Source organism: Corapipo altera, unplaced genomic scaffold (genome assembly GCF_003945725.1).
Source record: "Corapipo altera isolate COAL_440 unplaced genomic scaffold, ASM394572v1 49, whole genome shotgun sequence".
Classification (NCBI taxonomy): Eukaryota; Metazoa; Chordata; class Aves; order Passeriformes; family Pipridae; genus Corapipo; species Corapipo altera.
Window position 1 is genome coordinate 15,734,730 of NW_020884879.1, and position 20,051 is coordinate 15,754,780.

The window sequence follows — 20,051 nt, forward strand, 5'->3', positions numbered from 1 at the left end:
CGCTTTGTGTAACAGGCAATGAAATATTCGGAAGACAGGACCTCAGTTATAGCGTCTGCTGAAAAGTGAGAAGAAAGAACTAAGAGATGATTTTTTTAAATTTTTATTTTAAGAAAAATAGATAGCCGGATCACTCGATGATCCTTTTTGTCCGAGGTCTTGTGTCCAATGTAAACCATCTGCAAAAGTGGGAAGCACACTTGAAACCTGGGAAAAGTAGTTTGGAGTTTCCTCCTCATAAAATTTCCTCCTAATCCCTTGCTCTCGGTTTGTGGAGTGTCTTGAATTGCACTGGTTTGTTTTCCTCTGAAGTCCATTTTTTAAAGCCCTAATACTAAGATAAGTCTAGATAATCCTGCAAATTATTGTATTTGTTGTGGCTTGATAGAGGGTGAACTACTGAGGTATTCTTCTTTTTACCTGAACTTTTTCCATAAAATAATACCAAGGAATACACCAAAGAAGTATAATATTCTACACATTTCTGAATAACTAGTGCTTTTTTGGCAGGGTAGAGGATTTAACTTTGATTTGTTTCCACTCCTTAAAAAAAGTGTTTAAGACTTACTTACCACATTTGTTTACTTATTTATAGTCTTGATCAATTAGATGGTCTTATAGGATACCATTTTCAAATTTTATTAAGCTATTATCAAGAAGTATTTGGATAACTCTTTGTACTTGCTTGTAACTCAAACAGCTCAAATTCAACACAGCCAAAACAATAGGGTTTTTTTCCTTTGATTTTCAACCACATTTCTTCTGTTGATAATGTGCCCCAAGTTTAGTGCTTGTCTAGGCCTGTAGTTTTTGTATTTTCTTCAATTCAGTTAGGTTTTCAAGGATTCTTGAAAAACTTTTCTCAGTGATTCTTTCTTTCTACATAAGGTCCTTAACACAATTTCTTCTATTTCATCATCCCACAGCTTGTTGTTACTGCAGCTCCTCTCTCCTTCTTCTTCCACTGTCAGTCCCCCATGGCCACAGCTTCCTTCACTGCAGCTCTGGCACTCACCTCAGTGCTCAGTAAGCTGAATAAACTCACTGAGGCAGCAGAAAACCAATCCAAGGGAAAAAAAAAAAGAGGAAAAAAAACCCAACCAAAAACCGAAAAACGTGTTTTGCCAGTTTTATGAGCTGATTCACTTCACCAACGATGTGAGCACAAGAACTTGGAAAAAAAAATAAAGGGAAAAAGAGAGAGGAGGTCCACAGGGAAAGAGGAAGAGAGGATAACCCATTTCAAGAAGGACAAGCTTTTAATTCAGCTCAGTCATCTCACTGAGCCATCCCTAAGAACATACGTGTAATTCACCTGGTAGGCAGTATCCCATTAAACTTCATTAACTCCATTGCACTTGAACTAGTACATGAACCAGTAACTGCAGTTTGTAAGTCTAATGGATCACGTGTATGGCACCTGACTGCTGGGTTCAACCCTTGGTTCACAACAACCCCATGCAGCACTACAGGCCTGGGCCAGAGTGACTGGAAAGCCGCCTGACAGAAAAGCACCTGAGGGTGCTGGTTGACAGCCGGAAAAACATGAGTGGGCAGTGTACCCACGTAGCCAAGAAGGCCAATGGCATCCTGGCTTGTATCAGGAATAGCGTGGCTAGCAGGACCAGGGCGCTGATCATCCCCCTGTGTTCAACACTGGTGAGTCTGCACCTCGAGTACTGTGTCTGGTTCAGGGCCCCTCACTACGAGAAATACATTGAGGTGCTGGAGCATGTCCAGAGGACAACAGATCTAGTGAAGGGTGTGGAGCACAAGTCTTATGAGAAGCAGCTGAGGGAGCTGGCAGTGTTCAGCCTGGAAAAAAGTAGGCTTAGGAGAGACCTTATCACTCTCTACAACTACCTGAAAGGAGGCTGTAGCCAGGTGGGGCTAGGTCTCTTCTCCCGAGTAACAAGTGATAGGATGAGAGGAAATGGCCTCAAGTTGCATAAGGGGAGGTTTAGACTGGATATTATGAAAAATTTCTTCACCAAAAGGATTGTCAAGCATTGGAATAGACTGCTCAGGGAAGTGGTGGAGTCACCATTCCTGGAGGGATTTAAAAGACGTGTACATGTGGCACTTTGGGACATGGTTTCATGGTGGACTTGGCAGTGCTGGGTTAACGGTTGGACTCGATGATCTTAAAGGTCTTTTCCAACCTCAACAATTCTATGATTCTATGATTTTTACATCAGTTTTGGAATCTTTTCCTATGACAAGGATTCCTAACCATTGTTGTATAAAATCAACAACAGTTTTCATGAGATTGCAGAATAACCATAGATACACCAAAGCGTTCTCCAATCCCATGGGAAAATATAAGGGCACAGCATTCCCAACCTTCACAACATTTGCAAACACTACAGCCTGTAAACAGGCACAATTTCAATTCTTTCCACAGTGGCAAACCTGTCAAGAGATAAAATTATTCTTAGGACTACATGAAGATGTTTGTTTTGGGAAGTTACTCCAGCTGACTACAGCTTCTAAAATGCTTGACTTCCCTGCTTACTTTTGGATCTGAATAACAGGTTAGCCGAGCAAAGAGAGTATTTGTAATCTGCAGTTGGTATGAGCGTCCTGCCCCTTATTTATTACTCTCTTCACTTGACAAGTTGATTACAGAAGGTGCAACAATGGTACCCAAGTTCACAATAAAATACAAATATATATAAGACTTCCTATGCAAACCTCCTACTTTTAAATTTTCACCATAGTGAATTTAAAGTACATGGTATCCCTCAAGCATGAAGCAATCGGTGTTGCAAACCAGTCTGTTTATGGCTACAGCTGCAAAAGAACATAATTCCCAATTTGCCAGATTAAGGACAAGGGCTGACATCCTATTTTTATTTATCTGTTAGTGAAAGACATAAAGTCAGGACTAGTGAAATCAGGCCCTCCATCTCAAGAGTTCCTAAGTTCTTGACCGACAACCTCCTTCCCTCATGGGCTGCCTCTGCTGCAGTGGTGAGCTCTCGCACAGCCCTCTTGGCTCCTGTTCTTTGAGGGACACAACCTCCTGGCAGAGAAATGGTAACCATTAGCAGAGGGGAAGAGCAGGACCTTAACTCACAGCTTGGACTCATGAGCTGATCAGTTTCGGAAGAGAAGGTAGCAGAGCTACCAAGGTGCCATCTTTTTAAGGTCACACTTTAGTTGGTGATAGTTTTGAAGCTTTACATGTCCTTGCTAGTTCAGGGAGCTGGTGATGTCCAGTGAGGTACCTCAGCCCAGTCTATTTCAGGCCACAGAGGAAAGAACTCAGCTGAAAGGTGGCATGAGTTTATAGCTTTGCTTTGCCTTCAGTTTTTCACATTTCTACCCAGGTTTTCCACTTGATGAAATGCCACAAATGCAATAAATCGACACCCTTGTCTTCCTTCCCGTTTTCCCTCATGCTGCTGCCGTTTTTGGGCAACATCTGCTCTTCATTCCCAGCCCAGTATTAATAAAGCAATAAGCAAAACAGGATGTGCATTAGGAGGCTAATGGGCTTTAGGTCCTCCTGGAGTGTGAGCACTGGGAAGCATAAAGCGAAAGGACAAGTATCACTCCCCAGGGACCCTCACCAAACTAGTGTCCTAATGAACTCCCAAGGGCAGCTCACTGCTGGGAGAGAACAGCTTATTATTTTTATTTGAGATGTCAGAGAGAGCACTTATAACAGCAGATCCTAAACTAAAGAGCTCATTTAGTAAAAGAAATGAGCTTAACCACAGCCAGATACTGTTGAGCTATATCCGCCTTAACATTTGTAGGTCTCCAGGGAAGAGCTAGCTACAGGTTCATGATTGAAATAAAGGAACTTTATATGCCAGGGAGGTACAAAGTAATAGAGGAAAAGGAAAGGAAGAAAAGATAAAGACAATGTTACAAATAATGGTTAAACTTAGGGGTGAGAGCTATCAGTATTAAAATTGTACATGTCAGAGAAGAAAGGACTACCTTTCCTCACTGAGGTCACATTCTTCTACAGTCTTCCCTCTGCCATGTGCTCCCATCCAGGGAGCAGACCCATGATCCGCAGTGGGGCCAGGGCAGTGGCAGCCGTGGGTTCAGTTGGCTGCCATCAGACACAGAGAGGTAGTGAATGAGGCTTGCGTCAGTCAGAAGCAACAGGTGATAAGGACACCTGCAAAGGGTAGGGCAGAGAAGGCTTCTGACATTCTATGCTCATTGCAGAGCTGAATCCAGCACCATGCCTATAAACATGGGCTCCCCTCTGGGTGCCTATTAGTAAGATAAAGCCCATGCCACCTATATTTGTCATAGTGGTGGTTCTATAGGGCTTACTGTTTCATTTTAGAAGATGCCAAGTCTCAGGAGGTAAGTTACAGTGAATCTACTTTAGATAATTTTAACAGTTGTGTTCAAAATTAGACTTTCCTTCGCAAGCAAAAGCCCAATGCCTAAGTGTGTCTAAAAAAGCTAGGCAAGCATCTTAAAAGCGGGACTGACTCTCAGTTATTTATGTCTGTCTCCTATGCAAGTACACACAGAAAGCCTCTAATTTTGAAAAATAAACTGAAGTGTAAAATGTTTCACTTTTTATACATAAGGAGTGTAAAGAATAAAATAAAATTTAAAAAAAACCTGAAGAAGATAAAGCATAAATGACACAAGGAGAAGCTAAAACAGGTTTTCTTTTTATACATACCAGTAACCTCTGGAGATCATATTGATAAATGCTAAGTGACAAAATAGGAAGCAAGGACAGGCAGAGGCTCTAATTCCCGAACTTGCAACACATCAGACTGTGCTAGGAATTTGTCTAGTGGGCCAGAGGTAAGAGGGATGATGCAGGAAGCTTTCCGAGTCAGCACAGGACCTTCATATGGGCTGGGGTTTGAGGAAAGCAGTGAGGGCTTCCTCCAGAGGCAGAGAGGAGCCAGCCCTTTCCTCCACTCTGGAGCCAGCCAGGCTGGAACCCCTCACTCAAGCACCACAGGCTCTGGGTAGCTTTGAGCCACCACTCATTCTGCAGCTCGGTGCTCTAAGTGCTGCACTCTAGCCCCAAGCAAGAAATATCTAAAGGCAGATAATTCATCAGCTAATCATCAAAGATATCTTTTTTTCTGAGTTATTTACAAGCAAGACATACCAGATTATTAAACACCAGGATACTTTGTTAGGAATGTATACAGGGCTGTGGTAGCCTAGCAGCAATAAGATGAGATGTGGTATATGCAAAGACATATTTAATGCCTGTAATTGCTTCATAAGACCTATACCTCTAGTTTTAAGCCTTTTTTTTCCTACTGCCATTGAAGTATCAGGCAATAAGGAGACATAAGATACTCATACAGTTTACATGGGAGAGGAAGAAGGGAGTTGTACTGTGCCTTTCTATGTAATTTCATTCTTTAAGTTCACATTTTTTCCCCAAAAGTCCTAGTTCCTCTACTACATCCTGCTTTTAAAATGATATAAACATTCATCCAAAATTATGAAAGCATCGTTTGAACACAGGATCAAAGCCATGAACAAAGACTAAACCAGATTTCCTTCTCACTCTCATTCACAGAGGTCTCATTTCTCAGCATCTGCTGCTTTATTTCAGTGTCACCTTTCAGCAGCCTTTTGGCAAGGATTCTGTATTTATGTATAAGCTAATGCATTTATGTTTGGCTAATATATGCATTATGACATTAACCATCCTTAAACATTATTCTTCTCTCTAAACTTATATGCCTCTATATGTAATAGTTTTAAATGTGAAGTTACAAAGTCAAAACACTTTGAAATAACTATCTGAATCTGTTTGAATTCTTTGCCCATAGGCAAATTCAAAATTCCGTATTAAAATAGAACATTTGCTCATTGTTCTTTCCCCCCACCTGATCATTAGTTTCTCTCAGGGAAAACGCACTGGCAAAATCACAAGATATCAGTGCCACAATAGAAGATACATGGAAAAAAGCCACTGAGTAAAAATATCCTCCCTGAAAGTCAGTACACGGGAACGTAAATACATCTGGGAACTCCTGGGTCATCATCCCCAGAGCTCAGTTAGCAGGACACAGTAGGCTTTTAGTCTGCTGTGGGCCACAGTGTGGGCTGACCACAAACATCAGTAACTGCAAAACGTAGGGGTTTTAGTACAAAACACAAAAAACCCCACAAAATCTATAATGTGCCATTAAACAGAGAGCAAGAAAAAAGTCAATGCCATTGCCAGCTTCTAAGTAAATCTACTGTGTATCTAGAAGTAGACACATCAAAGACACCTTTCTGGACCCTGCCAGTGTCTGAATTGGTGCTCCAACGTGTCATCCAGCCACTCATCTCAGATGGGAGTCAGCAATGTGCCACCTAGAATCATCACTTCTGCTTTCACACAAAGAGAAAGAGCATTTGACCAGGCAAAGTGCATGTCATTCAGAACCAATATCTTTAAATAAAATCATGAGTAAGTTTAATTAGTGAGTAGCAATAAAGTAATTGAACAGCGATGAATATAGGGAAAGGCAGCACAAAATAAGAGTAACACAAGAAGGAGTTATGAGAATAGATTCTCATGAAACACACTGCCACGTAAAATGTGAGTCAATATAATCAGTTCAGTAAACCTGAGAATATTAAAAACATTCTTCAGTTGCCAGTATGGAAACTAGCTCCCTCCTGTTTCAGTAGACCTGAAAAGGGAGAGAACTGCTGAAATGAGGAGAATTATACCCTGAGATAAGTCCATAAGACTTCTGCTCCTTGCCTCTGGAATGGTAAAACCATTTCAAAGCCCTGAGGCTACTGTACATCTCCACACTTAGACCAAATTCTCTACCTAGAATATGAAAACCAGAAAGGAATGTAGTGAGCTACTTACAATTACCTAGTCTGAAGCAATACAGTGTAAAAAGCAGAGATACAAAAAAGTAGCCAGGAAAGCAGCTGGTAAACATGAACCAATCTCCAAAACAAATTTAGGCCAGATATGAGAGCAGGGCTTTGTTGGTTTTCAGGAAGAATAATTTGCCCAGCAAGACATATTTTATATCCTTAGGGTCTCTATACAAATAAAACTAGCAGATCTCTTAGAGGAATGCATGCAAAATTGTCCCAAAGTTATGTATTTATTATTATAAGGCTGAAAAAAGAACCAAAGGAAATACTCTAAGAGGAACCATATGCTGAAGCATTATTCACCTTTTGTCCACAAAAACATGGTTTTAATGTGGGCACTTTTAGGCATGGCAGTCATGGAGGCTTATATATGAAATTCAATAGTAAATTTAAAAACTACCCCACTATTGCCTGAGCTCTAACCTCTGTGGCGCAAATTCTCTTCTGAGTTAACGGAAAAAGCAATTCCCTGTGTTCAGGAAAATACCTTTGGGTTTGTTGTACCCATAGGACTGGGATCAGCCACTTAGCTGCCACTGAGGATGAACACAGACTTTAATCCAGTATTCATTGTTTGGGCAGGGACTGGAGAACCTTGCTGCACTGGAGCTGAAGTGAGAGGGCTTGTGCAGCTCTTCAGCTTAGGGTCACAGACACTTGTAAAATATTTATTGTCGTGACATTTTGGGGAAGACCTATTCTAATTTTAGCTTTATCTAGCAGGTTAAATCCTAGCAGTAGGATAGGAGATTTTCATTAGAAATACTGTCCAGAATAGTGAGGCATTGCTAGAAGTGGAATTTTAAGAGGGGCTGAGATATTCAGCTCTTCTGCAAATACAGTTTCCAGTCCACTGCGGAAGTAGGAGGCTTTATCTGCTCTCTTCCTCCACTCACTCCGGCTGGCAACATGGTCCTGGCCTGGATACTAAGTAAATGTTATTTTGTATGTTATATCTATGATCAATAATACAACTTGCAAAAACATTAGGAACAGAGCAGTGTATGAAGGCTGTTGACTCAAGTGTGCCCCTGAGCATGTGTCCTCTCAGCCAAACCCAGACACTACAGCCTTCCCTTCAGCCAGATGGTAATCTCGAATTCTCTTATTTACAAAAATGCTTTGTATTAATTGTTAAGTTATTATTAGATATCTGTAGGGACCATTAAAGACCCGGGTGTTCTGCAGTGTGCAAGGACACACCGCAGAATACGACCTCAAGGCTCTCATAGTAATCTTAATTTCATATAGGACATCACTGGAACTGCTACTACCGTTGCCAGCAGGAGCAAACATTGAGTTTCTCGTTGTCTTTACTACTCCTCAGAAGCCCTTCAGTTCCAGGAGGACAAAGCTTCTGTTTGTATAAGAAATATTGCAGTGTGTCCACTTCTAATATGCAACATTGCCTGTTGTGAATGGAATTGAATAATTTTACATATAAAATGGCTATGTAAAATTAATTGTAAATAGATTTAAAAGAAAATTCTTCCTATAATGTAGTTCATAAACCAGATTTTCACTCAGATGTTTTTAGTCTGTCACTGTTGCCCCTGCAGCTACTATTGTTGGATCTGAAATGTCAGAAAACAGGCTTTCTATCTGTCACCCAAAGGAACAGTTACTCCCAGCGCGAGGACAAGACAAAGTAAGTAAAGCTTCAAGGGCAGTGTTAGCGTATTTCTTTGAGTATTAAAAATCTTATTTAGAAATATTACTCAACAAAGTGAAAGACAAGACCAGTAAAAGCTTATTACTTATGTGCACACATGCATGCTCATACACAGAGACTACACTCAGACTAGAAACAAATAAAGGGAAAGAGTTGAAAACTGCAAGAATGGGTGTAGATTCAGTGGAGCTGTGTAAAACCACTGGAGAAGGCAATCCAAGTTGCAACAAGAATTTCAACTTTCTCCTTATATGGTGTCCAGTGCTAACTCTTGTACTGCTCATTGTGCAGGCAGAAATTCCTACTGATATTTTGGTTTGTGTTATATGACTTAGTAGATAAGGACAGTGTTGAATTCAACGAGGGTTTTTTTGCTAGCTACACCCAAGAGATGAAATGCTGTCCAAAGTCAAAGGGTAAAATCCTGGCCCCACAAAAGTCAGTGGTAAAATTTTCTTTTCCAGGCACACTTATTCTACAGGTTATAACCAGCTTTAACCCATTATACTGTCTTCTGAGAAACAAAGAACCTACATGCCTCTGAAACCTCTTTTTGTGAGTCTTTCACTCCCTATGGGTTCGAGTAGGAACCTGGTAAGAGGGGTCCTATTCTGAGAAGTGTGACACCCCCATCCCCTGCTGGCCTTGGGTCAGCAATTACATTTCAGCAACAAGCACACAGTTCAAACAGGAAGAGATATATAGCTCCCAGAAGGATGGCTTGACAGCAAAGAGCCAAAATAACCTCTGCAATTTTCAACTGTTTAAAGATGGTAGCAGTCTGGGTTTTATGCAGAGCCTGCGGAATAAGAAATCACATCATCCAGCCATCCTTGAAAAGATTAAATCCTTAAATTTAGCGGTATTTTGAAATATTTTGCATTGTTCAGACATGTAAGGTAAATTTTCTGTCTCTCAACACATAGCCATTTACATCCTGCCATTTCTACCTCAGGGGAGAAGTTTTCCGTGTGGTGTCTTCAGACAGAATTAAAACTATAGTCTTCAAGTGCAAATGCTTTCCTCAGAATGCTGCACTCTCAAGCTCCATCATTTACAATTTGTTGTATCTTCCTGCATAATCCCTACTTTTCTACCTTGTCCCCACAAAAAGGTCCCCATAAAAGAGGTGTTAAGGAGACTTTGCTGTCTGACCATCCAGGAGCCACTCTGGCAGTCACACTCAGACCATCAGAGCTGAGACCAAGGCCCTTTCACAGCTACACAACCCACATTCACACAGTCAGACTAGATTACCTTATGAGCTCGACCCTAGGTTTCTCATAGCAGAGCCTCAGACATCTTGATCCTTAAAATAATGTAATCATGGTGAAATAAAAAGATAACAGCTCGAGCAGGGTGCCTCCAAGGAAGGACTCCAAACAAAGGAAACCATGGGCTTTTTATACCTTCACATTCTAAGGGCTGGGGGTCATCAGGTCCTGCTGTGTCTCTGAGTGTCCAGTCACCAGGCCAGCCCACAAGTCCCTGTGCCCTTTTTAATGCAAAGGGCCCCTTGACTGGGGCTCCCAGCACCCAGAGCTCAATCTGCAGCTGCACACCCAGCTACCGGCACTTAATGTCTTCCTCAGCAGAGTGGACCCCTTTTACAGATAGAAGACAAGTCCCCAGCTTTCAAATACTCCGTCTTGGAAGACCAATAACAATTTTGGAACAAAGGACATGATAATATGCCCCTCATTCACAATCTAAATGACGATGTGCAGCATCAGCTTTTAAATGTCAAGGTCATTTGTGGTATTTCTATTTTGAGTAAAATGACTCCTACTGTTTCCATGGTTTCACCTGAAATATGTACTGAGCCTCATTGTTAAGAACCTTGAAACCCAACCATTCTAATAAAAAATAGACATCCCCAAATGTAGGTAGTCAATTTGACTTTTAAATCTAAAGCAGTCTGTATTTACCCTGGATGGATTTATGGATCTCTGCACTGCATTTGTGAACAAAACCAGATGTTTGGATTATCCAATTTACCCTTCTTTTTGGCATATTACATGATAATAGTTTTAATTATTTCTACAGCATAGATTTTTTTTCTGCAGTGGAAAGATTGGTTTTATTGTTTACTACACATAATGAAATATCAGCTTTATTAAAATAAACTATTGAGAAAACATAATAACTCAGTCATAATGAAAATGCAAAAGAAATACAATATGCTTTAGACAGAGATTTTAAAAGTTTAGCGTTGCTTCAGATTGTATTCTGTATTTTCACATTCAACTGTGGAAATAGTAACAGTTATTAGAACTGCTAAATTTTCCAAGAAAAGATAGTAATTTTTCCATTATTGCTGTTACTTAATAACTACTAATCAGAAACAGAATACTGGAAGGAGATTGAAGAATGACTCAGATGAATAAAGCGAGAAATAATTTAATGAATTTTAAAACCTCAAAATGCAGAATTAAAACTGTGGATACTAAGAGACAGTAGATTTCCATATTAAGGCCTCCAGTACTGTTTTTGTTGAGTTGCCATTTCGGAATGCTCATCTATGAAATATTGTTGGCATAAACACTATATTTTGTCACCAAAATGAGGTTACAGTGAAGTAGCTCCACTGATTTAGACAGGATTAGAGCAGACGCTGCATAGCAAGGAAGTCCATTGTCTCATTAAATGGACACCTTTACGTCCCAATTCTTAGCAGAATATGGACCCAGGTCATTATTTAAACTTGTCCTTCTTTCTCCCTTCTTTTCTTTCTTTCTTTTGAAACACATTTGTTGGTAGACTATCATCTGAAGCTGTCATCATTCACGTGACATCAGTCTGTGGTATTTTTCTCATTTGCTAGTTATTCTTTTTACAGCTGTAGTAAACAAAGAAAAATGTAAGTACACAGAGGAAAAATGCCATTTTATCCCTGATAAATTGTATTTTCATGTTATGTAAAGGCCGTTCATTTTCTCCTTACCAGGCCAAGAAATTTTAAAGGCAGTGAATGGGATACAACTCACCTAACTGTAGTTGTCTAAAATGCAACCATCCATGCTGGGTTCATGGCCTAGGCTCTATATTAAGCAATACAGAGGGGATTCAGTGATTGACCTCTAGATATCTTTTGCTCTTTACTTTGTACACGTACAATGAGTTAGTTACTCCATTGTGAAAATGCTTAGAACATCTGTACAATGACATGGCTCTGAACAGTTTTGCTTAGTGTCGACAGGATGTTATACAAAACCAAAATGTGTGAGACTAAAGACTTTGGTTACCAGTTTTGTATTATCTAGAGAGCTTACATATAGCTCTATACTCTTCAGTGTTGTTTCTTCATATGTGCAATTTTAAAGTCGCTATGATTTTAGTTATTAGCAGGGGGCATGAAAAGAAAAAATTTGTACACCTTGTATATTTTCCTACTCTTATTTAGTTAGAAATTCTAAGGAAAATTATAAAAAAGTACACTAATTAGTGTCAGGCTTTCTTATATTCTCCATTCCTCCTATCCATCTCTATTGCATTCCTCATCCATCCTTCCAAAAACGTCTGTCCCATTGTTCTGCTAGCTATGCTTGAAGTCACCTAGTAGATGTGCAGAAGGACATCCAGCTCTTACAGTGTGTGGTCTCTGCATCACAAGGGAGAGGGTACAGACCACAGAAGGATGATTTGCTCCTACCAGCCTCACTTTGGTATGAGGGCACAGCTTAGTACTCTCCTCATCTTGTTCAGCCAAACAAGCTGGCCTGAACCTAGCTTTCAGAGTAAAACTGAATTGCTCAAGCAGAGCTTGTGTCAGTTCAGAAATTAGACTCTTCAAATTCCTTCACCGCTTTAATACCTGGGAGGTTAATGGCTGTAAAACACTGTCTACAGTGCTCTAAACAAACAGAATTCACTAAAGGCTGCCATATCCTAGCACATCCAAATAAAAGCATAGGATGTTACAACCAATTAAGAATAGAATGAATGTTTCACAGACTACCTTAGGAAAGATTACATTTGGGGCAGGGTGCTCAGAAATATTTTTTTTCCTTCTTTTTACTTTTTCTTCACTCTTCAATTGCAAAACCTCCTTCAGATCTGTCTTAAAGCTCAGGATATGCATGGCACATCAGTATTATCTTTGCTGGTTTTGCAAAAGGCCACACATGGGCTTCTTTTGATCAGAATTACTGGGAGAAAGAGAGAATTTCTACGGTCACTTGGCCTATCTTGCCTGCAAAATAAAATCTGCGCAGTCAAGAGTTTCGGGCAAGAATTTATAGGGAAAGCTTCAAAGCACTGTAGACCCAGAAAAATTTAGAATACCTCTTAGCTAAGAGCCCCCTTACTCTTCCCTCAAAGACCATACGGTCAATGCTCTGCTGCCAATTCAGTGAGCAGTGAGGAAACACAGATTTTTAATCAGCTGTGTTAAAACTCAAGCAATATTCTGTTGCTGATTTTAGCATTAAAGAATGTAAATATTTTGGAATAGATTTTGTATGAATGAGAATACTTAAAAAAAAAAAAGTTGGTGCGCTTAAGTGTCTAAATCATAGAATCATAGAATGATTTGGATTGGAAGGGACCTTAAAGATCATCTAGCTCTAAAACACAATGATTTTGTCTACATATAATCCAAGTGTAGAAGTTTCTTCTCTAGTCACTGAAGATAAACTTCTTGACTCATTTGCCAAGTATAGATAACAAGTGCCATCAGAAATGTCACAGGATACATGAGAGTACTGCACGAAGGTGACAGATGTGGCACAAGTTACAGAGGAGATTCATGACTTTTCAAACTCCAGCAGAACATCAGGCAGGATGCTCAAAGGGCATTAGACAAACTCAGGAGAGTTTGGAGCTCCTTGTGTAGACTTCTGTTTGAGGGTGACTTGAAGACCTCAGAGCAGTGCGTAGTCTGTCAGCTCCCTCAGTTAGGTTTCCGTTACAGAATCACAGAATCATAGAATATGCCAAGTTGGAAGGAACCCCCAAGGACCACTGAGTCCAACTCCTCACCCTGCACAGGACCATCCCGAAGAGTCACACCACGCAGCTGAGAGTATCATCCAAATGATGGTACTCTCTTCGTGAGCTTCGTCAGGCTTGGTGATGTGACCACTTCCCTGGGGAGCCTGATCCAGCACCCAACCACCTTCTGGGTAAAGAACCTTTTTCTAACATCCAACATAAACATGCCCTGACACAACTTCAAGCCATTCCCTTGGGTCCTGTCACTGGTCATCACAGAGAAGAGATCAGTGCCTGCCCCTCCTCTTCCTCTCACGAGGAAGTTGTAGACTGCAATGAAGTTTGAGTGCAACAAAGTTTAAACACCTAGTTCCCATGTTGTTACCTACATCTAGGTACCTAAATTTTAATGTGACCTGATGCTGAGTCTCACCATGGATGTGCTGATAAGAACATAAAGATCTTGGGAATTGCAGATACATAAATAAAATGTACTGGTCATCATGTAACAGTGATGTTTTAGGGACCAGCAATTTCCGGAATAAAACACTACCTAGAATAGGTTGATGGATAAGGTCCCTCTCCAGCAAAGTATTTCCCATTAAGTAAGCAACAAGTTTTATCTTTATTCAATGAAACATTGCAAATTATTCTGGGAATTTAGTATGTGCTTACTAGGTCTTCTAATTCGGGACCAAAGCTCCATCTATATATATGCATCCTACATTAAATCTCGTGCTTGTGCACAAGGCTTTGCAACCCCTGCCTACAGTGCATTAACCTGAGCGGAAATGTGAAAAAAATTAAAGTCAAATAAGTGGATTTCTGAACACAACCATGAGATAACTAAGAAATCACATCATCAGCATGCTCAAGTACTCACAGTAGCTTCCAGTTTGCTGGGATACATCAGCTGGCAAAATTTTCTTTGTCTAAGCAACAGAGGGGTTTGCCTTTAGGTGCATGGCCTTAGTTCTGCAGTACACATGCAATTCAGGTACATGTCTTTGAGTAAGGAGTATTTGAAGTTGAATTCAGTTTTAAGAAGCCTGCAGACCACAGCTGATTGGCAAAACAGATAGACAATATCTCTTCCCAAGAGTTTTTTGGTGGGTTTTGGAGGCTATGAAATTGGCTTTTACAAGACAAAAAAAATTATGGGCATAAAGAAGCATTTGACTATTGGGTGCTTCTATAGCCAATGGGAACTTTGTAATAAAAATGTTAATTTATTCTTAGTTCACCCAGAATTTCACTACTGTGAACTTATATAAAACTCATATTTCTTCACTCCTAGGCTGAACTGAAAGATTAGAAAAATAAATGGTCATGTTCTCATGAAAAAAAAAAAAACAATTTCTGGTACAAAATATGTGGCAAAGAAGAAAATATTAGTAATTTAACCTCATTTAAAAACAAAACAAAACAAAACCCCAAACAAACAAACAAAAAACCAATACAACCTAGAAATACACTATCAGTTGATGTGCAAAAGCACAAGTGCACCTGATAGAGCTAGCAGGAACCAAACGCTGGTACTATTCACTGAGGTTCAAATACCTAAGGGGATCTTGTTACTTGTGCTGTGTTGTCTACTCTATTTGATTAAATCCTGGGCCGGTAGCTGTGGCTCTGGCATTTTCAAGACAAATCCTTCATTAGTGTTAAAAAATTGGGCTAAACTGTCTGACAGTCTGATCCAAACTAATCCTACAGAAACATTAGTAAGTCCCAAAAGCAGTAGGAGATGCTGTTGCTATTAGTAGCTGATCTGTTTGAGGCAGGATGGACCAAGTACGAAGAAGAGGTTAAAAATAAGTTAAACAACCTGCATGCTTGGCCACTCTGCTTTCTGTCCCTGTTATCTAACATGCTCACCTCAGAAGAAATCTCTGATTTAATTAGAAGTACCAATCTGGGATTCGTGCACTTACGTAACAAATCACCTTGGGAAAGAATTTTAAAAGAGACCTTTTTACCAATAATACTTTCCCCAAATATTAATTATTCATGTTTATAATAATTACAGCATGGCACTGCACAACTAGCCAGCTCACAGTTTTGTCTACGATGAATTAAAATAGTCGCAGGCAATTTAAGGCCAGAACCTGAGTGATGCTGATCAAACTGCAGAAATATTATGTGTTTCCTCTAGCTTTCATTATTCACTGCTATAATGGAATTTTTTCTGTTCTCCGAAATATATTTTTGCCATAGTATTTTTATTATTTTTTTCACCAGACAATCTAATCTACTGTCTAGCCAGAAAGTTGAAACTAGTTTAGCTTCTATTTTTAAGTCTCTGCATTTGAATGTTTGTTTGTTTGCTTGTTTGTTTTTAACTCACATCTGCCACTTTAAAAAAAAAAAAAAAAAGCAAAGGCCATGGTTCACTTCATTTCAGTGGATTTATCTCAGATCCTGGCAGGTTAGCTTGACGTGTTTTTAGAGAACACGTAGGACATTTGGGATTAAAGTTACTTCTTGTAACTGTGTCATTAGCGTTGTAGCAGCATGCAGGTGCTGATCATGTTCTCTCTGTCTCCCTTCCACACCTCTAATCTCAGAGTTGACCCAATTTATATCACTAGCTTTACATGAGCCTGTGCATATTGAAATCCAGGAAAGGGGAGAGGGATGAGACTCCCTGAAAATAAACTCAGTTGGCAAAAAGATTAATCCATTTCTAAATGCATTTTTGCCTGTTGCTGAGTATGCAGAGTTTCATCTGTTTAAGGATCATAGGCCTAAATCCAGATACTGACACTGCTTGGGAAGGTACAAGAAAGAAAAAGATGAATTTGTATTTCAAATGGATCTGTCATCAGCACAAATGATTTGGGAATCTTCTGAGAGAAAGGGAAGCAGGAAGACAGAATAATGAAGTTGGAGCCAACACCTCATAGCAATCATTGGCAGTAGTTGGTATAAGAAACTATTCTTTTCCATTCCAAGTATCACTCATCATCGGTAACTCTGGAAAACCTGATGTCCTCTTAAAAGCATTCCCAAAGTAGGTACAATCAGTCATCACTGGCAGAAGTTTATGTTATCTCACATTTACAGTGAGGAAAACAATTTATGGAGGAGCAAAACATGAGACAGAGAATCCCACAGGCCTTTGTCAAAGGATTCCCAGAAAACAACTTAGCAAAGACAGAAATTAACCACTTCGTAAGTGTACTCGTACCCCTCTGAGCATGAAGAGTTTTACCCATTTGATGATCCCAAGTCTAACTCCAGATTCTTCTAAGCTTGAAAATACAGAACACCATTTATTCCTAACAAGAGCATTTTCTGCACATTAGAGACTTCTGCTGAAGCATCAAATGCACAGGACTAGGTTTAAAAACAGTGCTTTGAGAATTACATTCACTCATAATACTGGAAATATCAAGACATGCAAGATGTCTTATGCCAGACATGGGTGGATGAGATGTGTGGATGCCAGATGCGTGTATGAGACCTCTTTGCACATGGAGACCTCAATAAATGGGGAACCATGACTGGGCAGGCAGAGCATTCATGGAGCTCAGCTGGGCTTCTGGGGTTTCAGCTCACTCACACCTCTGACTCTGCATCCCTCCTCTGACTCAAGGCAAGTCCCAAACATTTATCGCTCTAAACAGTAATTTGGGCACCATAATGTCATCCCCAGGAGCACATCTGGCTGTAGAACTTGAACACTTGCTTGATAAGCCAAGGTGAATCTTCCAAGCTTGTGGATGAGAGTAGGGAAATGTCCTTTCCTGGGGCCCCGGGAGTCAGGCAGTATCTGTACCTGGAGCAAACACACTGTGCTTATTTGCTGATTTCTTACAGTGACAGGGCAGCACAGGTCATCGCACCAAAAATGCTGGGATTATTCTCATTTATTACCTAAAAATATCTAGCAGTAAAATCTTCTTAAAGGCATGATAGTCCAAAGCAGATGAATGATTTTTCCAACAGATGAGTCAGATAGCCCCCCAACATGGGTACTTAGAACACTTTCCAGCACTTCTAAGTCAGATCAAAACCATATTAAAATTAATATAGGGTTAGAGAAAATTGAGTAAGACCACAACTCTTATCAAAACGACCTATCCTGAGACTGTGGGAGGAATGGTCATGCCCTTGTCAGCCAGAAAAATGTAATGACTGTATTGCTGTCAAATCCTTCTCTACATGAAAAGTGTCAAGTTTATTTTTGTATCTGTTACTATTGCATGTCTGGTGTGTCGTATTAAATATGTGCAAAATTCCCTCTTAGGAGAAACTGTGATTAAAAAGAGGAAGAATAAAGTAAGATGAGCTTAGCTGTGACAAAATAAACAAGCAAAAAGAAGAAATGGAGTAGGAGACCAGGTAACAATCTCATTCAGATACTTTGTCATGTGTCCATAGCCAAAGGTTTTTTCAGACACTTCCTTCATATATAAATGTTAATATTCAATTAATATAAATATTATATGGTCTCTGAGGGGTAATAGAAGAGACATTCAGGACAGTACCATGATCAGTTCAGAAATCTATTCTACATTTAAGTGGATTTAAGGTTGAAAGCACTTGTCAATAATTCAAGGGTAAAATACATTAAGGAACTACTGTCCAAAGCTCAAGCAATATAAACTGGGAAACTGAGAATCAAGGAACTGATTATAAAACATCCAGCCATGCAATCATCAGGATTTTGTGGTTACTTGATAGTATTATGACAGAGCAGAGTTAAGGCTAGCTGACACTCTCTGTTGTGCCTGCTTTGTCTACATGTATCTTGATCATTTTCAATGTAAAATAACATATATTTAGATGTGGTTATTTGCTGACCCTGGTGCCTCTACTAAGAGGCAATCAGCCAGCCCCTCCAGAAAAGCAGCACAGTGACTGTCAGAACACAAATAAGGTTATTCCCCTATCCATGCAAACATAAACAACATACTTCAGTGAATTAGAGCAAGAAAGATTAAATTAAAAGACAACTCCTGGTCCCTGACAGCTGTGTCTCCTTTCCTGCACACAGTCGAGAACAGGATATCTTGTGCATTTGAAAAATAGCCTAGAAGAAAGTGATCTGTGTGTAAAACCAAGGAAAACAGGCTGAAAGGGATCTCAGGAGTTCTGCTTAAAATATTGCTACATCCTAACCCCATGTAACGATGCTTGCACTAAGTCTGGGTCAAGGATAGCAGCAAAAAGGATTCAGTATTTAAAAGGAAATTACTGTTTCTGTTTGACCTTCTTGCTAAGGCTTTGCCTTCTTAGCTATGACTAGACCTGTGAAGTAATAAGTGTTCATTTAGGAAAAAAAATACCCTTTAAATATAAAGAAGTGAAGTTCTGTAAGGAAAGTGCTGAAACTACAGATGACACAATCTAATGTAATAAAACCTGCGTTATGGGCATTAGTCACCCATTCTGCATGTGTCCAGGCTGTTCAAAATGACAGAGAATGCCTCTGGCACACTTTGGCATTAGAAAAGAATCGTGATTCCACTTTTGACTTGTTTTCTTAGTCAGATGGTCTACATACCCTCAAACAAATCTGAACAGCTGAAAAAAAAAAAGGGAGAAATAATAAACAGCTTTTTGCTCTGTCCACTACCACTAACTGTGCATCTCAAATCAAAGCTAATTAATTCTCACAATTCATGTTTTCTTCCTGGAGAATGTGCTGCCAGATCAGATCAAAACAAAGAAACAAAAAATCTCCACCTGAAATGCAGCCTCATTCAACGAATGCTGACACAGATTGTCCCTGCACAGTGCCACAACAGCTGTGTGCCTTATGCAGAGCACACGGCTTATGGCAAAACAGAAACAGGAGGGACACAAATTGAAAACCATCCACTCTCTTTAGTCTGTGGTTGTATGGTTATCAGGATAAAAGTATTCTGGATGCTTCTCTCCCTGCCATCTTCACCCAGGAATTTTTAATGATTGCTCCAAAGCAGGTTCTTACAATAGTGGATGCTCTTGATGCCTTCCAACCTCTTGCTGCTTGCTGAAGAGCCAGTCCCTGATGCCTGCCAAGGACAGGTTCCCTCTTGGCAGTGGACAGCTCACCTTACCAGTCCCCAAGCCACCCTAGCAGCCTGACAAAAAGTGTTTCCACTTTGTCCCTCTCTCTGCCCCAGGGTAGATGGTAGGAAGTTTACAATAGGCCAGCTTGGCTGTAGATAGGCTGCTCCTGTCATGTTTGTTACAATACTTTGAGAACACTTTTATTGCTAGATGTTCTACGAACAGACTAAATCAAACTTGTTCTATTAAAGCACTGGGCTAAGGACTGGGCTGCAAAACTGGATGCTGAATCATAAAGAGGTCAAGCAACCAAATGGATTATGAATTTCTAGCTAATATATTGGCTTCATCTCTGGCCCTTGACAAGCCACAGTCATGGTAGTGAATGGATCCTTAGCCAGCATTTCCTTTATTTCATAATTTATTTTGTATTTCTCCTAGCACAATGAGTTCAAAAAAGCACAAAGATAAATCTCGACAGTTCATGGTCCTTTGGGGACAGGAGAGCATCCTAGCTTCATTTGTGTCTTCTTCTGTCCTTGCTCTTCTGCTCAGGGAGTTTGTTGCGTGTTAATAGGAATGGAAATGGAGCAATTTT

General features: G+C 39.9%; 1 long non-coding RNA gene across 1 annotated transcript; it reads left to right on the plus strand.

The window, feature by feature from the left end:
• The first annotated feature begins 7,354 nt into the window (after positions 1-7,354).
• Positions 7,355-17,745, plus strand: LOC113944887. Its single transcript, XR_003526865.1, has 3 exons — positions 7,355-7,460; positions 8,406-8,494; positions 17,703-17,745. It is a non-coding gene; the product is annotated as an uncharacterized LOC113944887 (long non-coding RNA).
• The last annotated feature ends 2,306 nt before the right edge of the window (positions 17,746-20,051 follow it).